At 38.4% G+C, this 8,364-nt stretch overlaps 1 protein-coding gene across 1 annotated transcript in view; it reads left to right on the top strand.

Annotated features, from left to right (window-relative positions):
- Positions 1-6,635: 6,635 nt before the first annotated feature.
- LOC108671473 overlaps positions 6,636-8,364 on the top strand; it is a 5,297-nt gene continuing 3,568 nt past the window's right edge. The window contains exon 1 of the mRNA XM_018159022.2: positions 6,636-6,674. The gene's annotated coding sequence lies outside the window, so the exon portion shown is untranslated. The remainder of the gene's footprint in view (positions 6,675-8,364) is intronic.

Here is an 8,364-nt window from a genome sequence, read left to right as displayed (position 1 = left end):
TTTGGCCGGCGTAGGTGCTGACGTAAGCAGAACTTCCCGCTTATGAGCAAGCATGCATAAATATTGGCTTAAGACTATGAGGATTCGATACTATCATTGTTAACCAGGGTATTACTGGTCTGGATTGCATGCTGCTGGTGCTGGGCGTTGGCTTCCTGGCTTTTTTAAGAGTGGCCTACGGCTGAGCCTCCACTGACATGAAAGCGGTACATGTAATGGTCATCTGCAGGGGGCAACTAAAAGTGACTTTGCAGCGGCCCGACTTTCTGACTGTCGTTCTCGCTCTTCTCTCTTTCCGATGCCTTACTCGGAGCTGAAATTGGACATGAGCCTAGTTGTGCTCACTCTCGATTGAGCCACCTACCACACAGCGGGCGTGACTGCTTGCATGCGGTCGCCGTGTGGCGGTCTGTAGATCTGGCTCTTTATTCTACTACCGGCTCGGATGCTCGTCGTTGATCCTTGGGTTGTTTACTAACCATATCTGACCACGGTCATGGGCGGGTGCGGCTACCGAAGGATTGTCCAGTGAGCCAGCCTCAACGATGAGCCTATGCCGACCCCTTACTTCGCCTGGGCCTTGGCTTCAAGAATAATTTAAATTTCTGATTTGCGACCGGAACGCCGTATCCATGTAATCCAGTTCCGTTGCGTTCGCTGCCGACGCTACCAGTTCTCGTAAACAAATGTTAGTGCGGGAACGGGAGAATTGTCAGGGTTCGATAGCCGATGGACGAAGACCATGGAACGTGCCCAACTGGGTCTGTTACCGACGTTACCATTCATCGTTTAAGATGTGAATTTTGTGCAAGTGTAAACTAGTAAATTGATGTACCTGTATTGTAAATTAGCCGAATGTATTATGTGAGTAATGTGAACTGTGAATATTAGTTCTGCATTCACTTCGAACTTTACCATGTTATTGTCTTTGACTGTAAAAATCAGGTCCCGCAGCTACACGCTTAGACAGTGACGTTGTCTCTAGAAAAACGCGGTTTGCGCAATTGTGTGGAACTTCCGAAGAATAAGCCCTTCAACCCACCAGAGGTGCCGTCGTTGGCTGGTGATTTACTTAGTTTGTACTGAAATTAAACCAGGTTAAGTGCGCTAGTTCGGGACCTATGACGTATCTTATGTGATGAATTTTCCTATCATGGAGTAACTGCAACCTATACTTTTGACGTTGAAGTTCGCCACAGTGGCCAGCGTTTACACATATTGTCTTGCGTTTAACTGTATGAACGATTTTTGCACAACCATGTTATTGGTTGCGGATGGTGGATGTTCACTGACAACTACCTGCAGACGACGGCTTCCTTGATGGATTAGAAGAGTTTCTTGTACTAACATGTCAGCATTGATCAGGGGTTAGAATGAGAACTTTTCAGGTTGGATTCTAGGTTAAGGTTTTGTGTAATAGTACAAAATGTATATATTTGGCTATAGGTATTTTCCAATGGGCGTCAAAAGTAGTGCAATTTTAGCTGTCTATGTATGGTTTTAAAGCTCGCGTGTTGGAGCATTTTTTAAGTTTTTATTCATAAAAATTTATAACTCTGATTTTTCCAACATTTACTGATTTTTCCCCAATTGCGTTGATAATTTACTATCCCGTTGCATGGGGTAGCCAATGTATGTTGCACCTCTCCCGCAACAATTAACACATCATTCCAGATCGAGTCTCGTTCTAGTAAAATGATCGTGCAAGCGTTTCTGGCTGTTTTTTTTACCATTAGCAGGATAAATGGAAAAATTTCTTTAGTCCGTCGCTAATTTAGCATTCGATCCCCATGAACTCTCTTACACAATAAATCGAACAACGTACAGGCCAAACTTTCTGCTTATAATCTGACCGTTAGCTAAATAAGTGGATGTACGTATACCCAAATAACTTTGCGGTACATTAAATGTGCTTGCAGTTCCAGTGCAACATTTAAACATCCTACCTAGCACTAGGAACTGATGAATCTTTACAATCTTGGACATTCGTTAGATTTAACCAGTTCCTTTACACATGAAGTAATTATGGAGCATTCTAAAAATCAAATGAAGAGCGCGTTTTTTTATTTATTTCTAAATTTTCATTTATGTAGATATTTCCTGATTTAGAGCCTTAGGTCGGAACATCCGAGTTTCCAATTGCACTGAAAGTCGTACCCAATCACAGAAAATTCGGAATACTTTTGTTTTCCTATAAATATGATTATATCCGATCGTATGACTCGACAGTTGAAATTATTGCTATAAGTTGAAGCATTGAAAATGCAATGCTCATTTAGGTAACGGAAATTTCTCGCAGCTGCCCCTCATCATCATCATTTTGTTCGATACCTATGTGCTATGCAAAATATTCCCATCCCAGTAAATTATTTGGATAAGCATTGGTATAATCTCGCCACACGTTGCTTGCGTAGCATTCGTCGCATCGCATATGTTACAATTGTATCGATAGGCAAATAAAATGATTTAACTATTTAAAATTCATAAACTTGAATAAAAAGTATTAATAAAAATATTCTGCACTATTTTGATAACATGATCAGCATGACATGATAAACATATAATTTCAAAGTAGAAGCAATAATGCAGCGAGGTAATTTTTATTCATTAGCGAGGTAATTTTTATTCATTATTCCATTAACTCCATTTTTTTATTCATTAACTCCACTTCCGTAAAGATTAACACGGTTGGTGAGTCCAACCGTTAATTGACCCTCTCCACCAACACCTTCGTCCCAGGACATGCGTTGAAATGTGACCCCACCACGACACACGTTGTATGTGAGTATCTTCACCAACACTCTCCAGCACTGTCGCTACAAGAAGCACACATTTCTAGCGAGAATCTCCACCAGCTTTTACCACCACCCCATAAAAGTACCCACTTTTTGTACAGGCATCCCACTATAGTTTCTCTCCACCGACATTTGCAGCCTGAATGCTTACCTACTTGATACTTGCGGCGAATATGCATAATTGGTTGGATTATGTCATGATTGATAAACAAAATTAATAATGAGCAAATCCGGCGAGGAGCGGTTAGAATTTCTATTCCAGTGGAGAGAAGTTCTGGGCCAAAACTTTTCTCTTTTCTTTTTTTTACTTTTTCAAGCTGGGCCAAAACTTTTCTGGCTTCTCGATTTTCCTGCGATTCTCCTCGTCCACAGATGTTCTCACTTCATCATTATTGCTAACATCGTATTACGGTTATTTTGTTTTACATTATTGTTCTCGTGTACTCAAAATTGAAATGATACAAGTTGAGTATTTATCACGAGGAAAATCTACCAAGCTAGATTCTACTGTTAACAGATTTTGGAATATTTATCAAAAGAGTATTTTATTTGAAGAAATTTGCCTTCAAAATTAAATAATTTCGGCAAAAAACTTACAGCGTTAATACAGGTTACAAAATTCTGCGTCATAGAATAATAAGCTATATCATAATGCGCTTTTCTTTTAGAAGCAACAGTGAGAAATGAGGCCTATGTAAACGAAGTATATACAATTAATCCCATATTCTAAATGCTATAAGTATGTTTACTAAAATCATATTTTTGCGAACAGTGCAAATTTTTCATATAAAAGACTCTTAGTTACCGGATAAGACGTCAAACATATTCGTGTAACAATAGCGTGCAGACATCCTTTCGTGAGTAAATGTATCCATCAATAACGAATTCAAGTTGAAGAAAGTATACAAATTTCGAAATGTGAACAATGACGGATGTAGCCAACCTTCGAATCAGTATCAAACGAACTAAGAAGCAGTCTAGTTTTTTCCACAATCGAAGAATGATTCCTCAAGCATTGATTTGAATTTGAGTGAAAAATTATATCTGTACTCACTGCGGTGAATGACAGAGAGCGCATTTTCTCGTCCGTCCGTCCGTGGAGTCACGGACGGACGGACATGACGAGCACAATGGCGCTTTTTTCATAAATGAGAAAATGCGCTAAAAAGGGGGGCAAACTTAACCCGATTCAAACCATCTCTAGTTATTTACAAACAGAGGCATTGTGAAGACCTAAGCTAACACTATTATGGATACATTTTTATGGTGTTTATCAACGCTTTTTATACAATTTCGCTATCATACAATATACGACCATTTGCAGAATTTGTTAATATTATAAGCCGTGCTTGCTAGAGTATATTTTATTAATAAGATTCAAAAGCAGAAGCTCTGATTACAAAGGCTTCGGCAATTAAAGAATTGTGCAAACAGAGAACTCAATTATTTGTCTCATGTCTGGTTTTTGCCTTTTTTGCAAACAAATTTCATATGTAAAATAATAAATTACCTTAGGATTATCGTTTTCGACAAAAATGCATGATCAAAAAATTTATGACCATGAAAAATTCCTAAAATTGAAAAATTCTTTAAAAAAAAATTACTTTACATCACGAACTTGGCAAATAATCATTTTGACTTGGTCGTTGGGTCTTAATGAACGTTCACTTGCATCACGTTTAAAGCTGTTTAAAACTTTATATGCTAACAAATAATTCAAATTGGATGTGAAATAGAGAAAAGTGGGTGTTGTCTTTAACTGGGCACAACACAGTCAGAGAAAGAGCTTTGCGTTAGACCATATTTTGCAATTTCTGTTCATATTTCTCTGTATTTTGAATGTTCAGATTGATGTTAAGAAGTTATCTACATATATAGTCTTCCGTCCAATAATTTCCAGTTAATATATGAATACCTAGAATCAGAATCTCAAGTAATCTTAAGTGGTATTAGTCAATGAGCGGTTTGCCACTGGTGAGGAACACTTTAGGGAAATGTGCCTTCCAGCAAATTGACATTTGCTTGTCACTTGCATTTTCAAGATGGACTTAAACCCCATAATATCGAACTTGTTTTTGAAATCGATGTACTAGTTAGAATTAATTGAATGCACTGCAGGACTGAAAACAATTAAGATCAGCTGTTCTTTGATTTAAGGCAAACTGAAGCCAATATCGTGAAGCTAACTTAAATTATAAAGCAATATCGAACAACCTATATTACCTGCAATATTGAAACAGGTAACGACTATCCACAAGCGAAAATAGTGTCAAAATTTAATTAATCCACGCTGAATTACGGTTTATTAAACTGAATCGATTGCAAATACTTTGATTTTTTAACACCTGCCGTGCACCTGGTGGCACTTTTCTACTTCGCCACTGATATATACAACACTTAATTGCGTGTCATGCATGAGCTCTCTTCAAGAACGACAAAAGAACAAGCCCCGATTTCTAATTCTACACCTCAGTATTAACTTATAGAAATGGAATGCGGTTCCGGATCCCAAGCTAGCACCTGACATGTTTTTGCAGCTCCATTGCAATGCTGCCGGAAAATGAGTCACCTGTCAACATCCAACCACGTACTTATGCCGATACAGATCACCCGTTAGCATCACGCCGGCAGCCCTTTGGTTTCCCATGTTTCAACTCATACTTAAATTTCACAACGTCATTATTTAGATAACACATGCGCACATCTCACATATGCTACGATTTGCCTGTTCCATTATGCACAAGAAAAATGTTTCCTAATAATACAAACGAATTTTATTTTAATAGTTTGTTAACATTTAAGCAAAAGTTGCAAACACGCAGGTATAAACGAAAACATTCAATATTAGCATTATTTTTTGTTATAGATAAATGTATTTTATCAATTTCTATTCTTCCGACGTGTGGCGGATGAGTTTAAGTAATTATCTACCTCATCTCGGGACGAAGTTTTATTGCATGCATATAATAACTGTTATAGGTATCACTTATAATATTTGTATTTTGAGTGTAAGATTGACTTTTTCCTCTGTGATGAACAAATTGACTTCTTGATAATTTAATGTGAAAGTAAGTGTTAATTGTGATTATTTACCTACTTTTTTATCTCTCTAATTAGTGTACCTAACTTCAACAATTAAAATCCTTTAATGAAGTGAAAATCTTCTCCTTTATGCACCTCTTCAATCGAAAGTTCCAGGATATTTAAAATGTGATCATTATAATACGCTTAAACGAGCAAGTCTTCTGCTGATCGAGTTCCATCGATTGGTTGAGATATATCACATGTTATTCAGTTCTTCTACAAAATTGTCCTCATCGATAAGATATTTATATTAATTTTGTCTCTCATGATATATCGCCTATGACTAGAAGTAACAAATTTTGATACTGTAATCACACCAATTTGTGAAATCATTGTAATCACATAAATTATTAGTAAATTTTATAATGTTTTTAATGAACAAAAATTATTTTGAGCAAGACGAAAAGAATAATTATAAGCTAGATCTAATCAGATCAATAATTTATAGATGAAATTGTAATTTTTTTCACTTTCGCAACAAGTTAATAGTAGCATAATGAAAACCTGTTCCCGATCCAAGCTTAAGTTTACAAATCTCTATCTACTTATTTCTCGCGAAGTGAAATCGCATTGCAATGTTTTCTATTTTTCCATTTCCACAATGTAATTTTCGCAATGAGAAACAAAAAACATTTTAACTGTCGAATTTCACCTCGAACAAGGAAAACTTTCATCGGATCAATGAGGAAAATTTCATGACGAAATACGAGTATATAACGTCAGCGTTATAGTCCAGGATTAAAAGAAGCGTGGTCGTCTGAGGAGCACAGTTTCTTCTGGACGATCACTTACACGGTAAGTCGGTGTCCCTCGCCTTGAGAGCGCCGGTACTCGCTGATGTCTCAAGGCTATTGGAGTTCTAAGAAATAGTTGTGCCTTTTATCTACGATAACAAATACATGTAGTCAATGCTATTGGTACTTGAAGGTCTAAGACTAGGAAATCTCGTCGGTATAAAAATTGGAGAAATGTATCAATAAAGGGTTTGACAGCTTCAAAAAAACTAATGTTACGCCGGGTAGATGAACCGACTCAATTGAACAATTATCAAGGTGGATAAATCTCGATACGTTGAAATAAATACGTATCGATACTTGAAAACGTAGGGGAAATGAGGATACAGTGATTTATCATGTACAGAAAAAGATAATTACGATATATAAATTAGTTATCACCACAGGCAAAACAATTGGAATAGGTAAAGAAGATTCCGCTCCCACGTCCTAGGATTCGATGAAGATTTCATGAAATCCAATTTTAATTCTTTATGTTACTAGAATTGAAATGAGGTCTGAATTTATTTTGACCTCTATATATTTTTGCTGTAGTTTTCAATTTAATTTCGTTCGCTGGTTAACATTACTATTAACACCGAATTTTCAGTATGCTCACCCTTTTTAGCGCATTTTCTCATTTATGGAAAAAATGCACTATTGTGCTCGCCATTTCCGTCCGTCTGTCTGTCCGTCCGTGACTTCAAGTTTTCGTCGACGAGAAAATGCGCTCTCTGTCACTCACTACAGTGAGTACTGAGTTATATTTTTTATTGTGTTCTATAAAACATGAAACATAATTATACTCTACCTATTCACTATTCAGTTTCATTTGAGTAAAAATTAATTGACGTAGTCGCTCTGTGAACTGGTGAAATTCAAACGTCTCCATCCGTCTGTGAACTGGTGAAATCCAAACGTACGTATCCTAGTAAATATGACTAAAATCTGGATCCTATTCTATCACTAATTCTATCACTAATTATTGAGTGTTAACTGAGCATCCACGAGAGCAGGTTGTGTGGTGCCTAGAGCTCTTCGATTGCTTGTTGTTTGCTCTGTAGCCTTGCACGTGCGTTGCTTCCATTCTCTCGTCTCGTTCTTGCTGACGCGGCAATTTTATTATTGACACGTCTTTCTACTGAGTGTGCTCGTTATTCTTTTGCGGCGTGCCACTTGCTTGACTGCCACTTGCTAATGGTAGAGCACTGAAAAGGGTGCATCGGGGCGCTGTGGTCTGCGCAGCGGATGCTCTGCAGAAACTGCTGGAGGCGGCGTTAAGTGAAGACAGAACTCCATTAGCGTGGGGTAGATTGCTGTCATTTGGGTGGATCGCGCTGCGGCAGCCGGAGAGCAGCGGTTCGTCTCACTCACTAACCACAGTAGTCAAGAGGCAGATTCGAGCATTTATTGAATCTGACCATATCTGGTGGCTCCGGAAGAAAGAGTGAGGCGGGAGTCGGGAAACGGAAGTCAAGAGCTCGGAAGGCGAGTGGCCAGCAGGCTGGCCGATGGTGACATAAGGGGGGCTGTGCGTATGCTGGCATCATCGGATGATATTGCCCCGAGGGACGATAGAACCCGAGAAGTGCTCCGGCAGAAGCATCCTCCGGCACCTGAGGACCTGTCTCTCCCTGAACCTGCGGGAGAGGACTACCCACCTCCTTCTATTGTAGGGGAAGGGGATGTGAGGAAAGCCATTGCTTCCTTCA

Source organism: Hyalella azteca, unplaced genomic scaffold (assembly GCF_000764305.2).
Source record: "Hyalella azteca isolate HAZT.00-mixed unplaced genomic scaffold, Hazt_2.0.2 contig4089, whole genome shotgun sequence".
NCBI classification, from domain to species: Eukaryota; Metazoa; Arthropoda; class Malacostraca; order Amphipoda; family Hyalellidae; genus Hyalella; species Hyalella azteca.
This window is presented reverse-complemented; position numbering and strand designations above follow the sequence as displayed.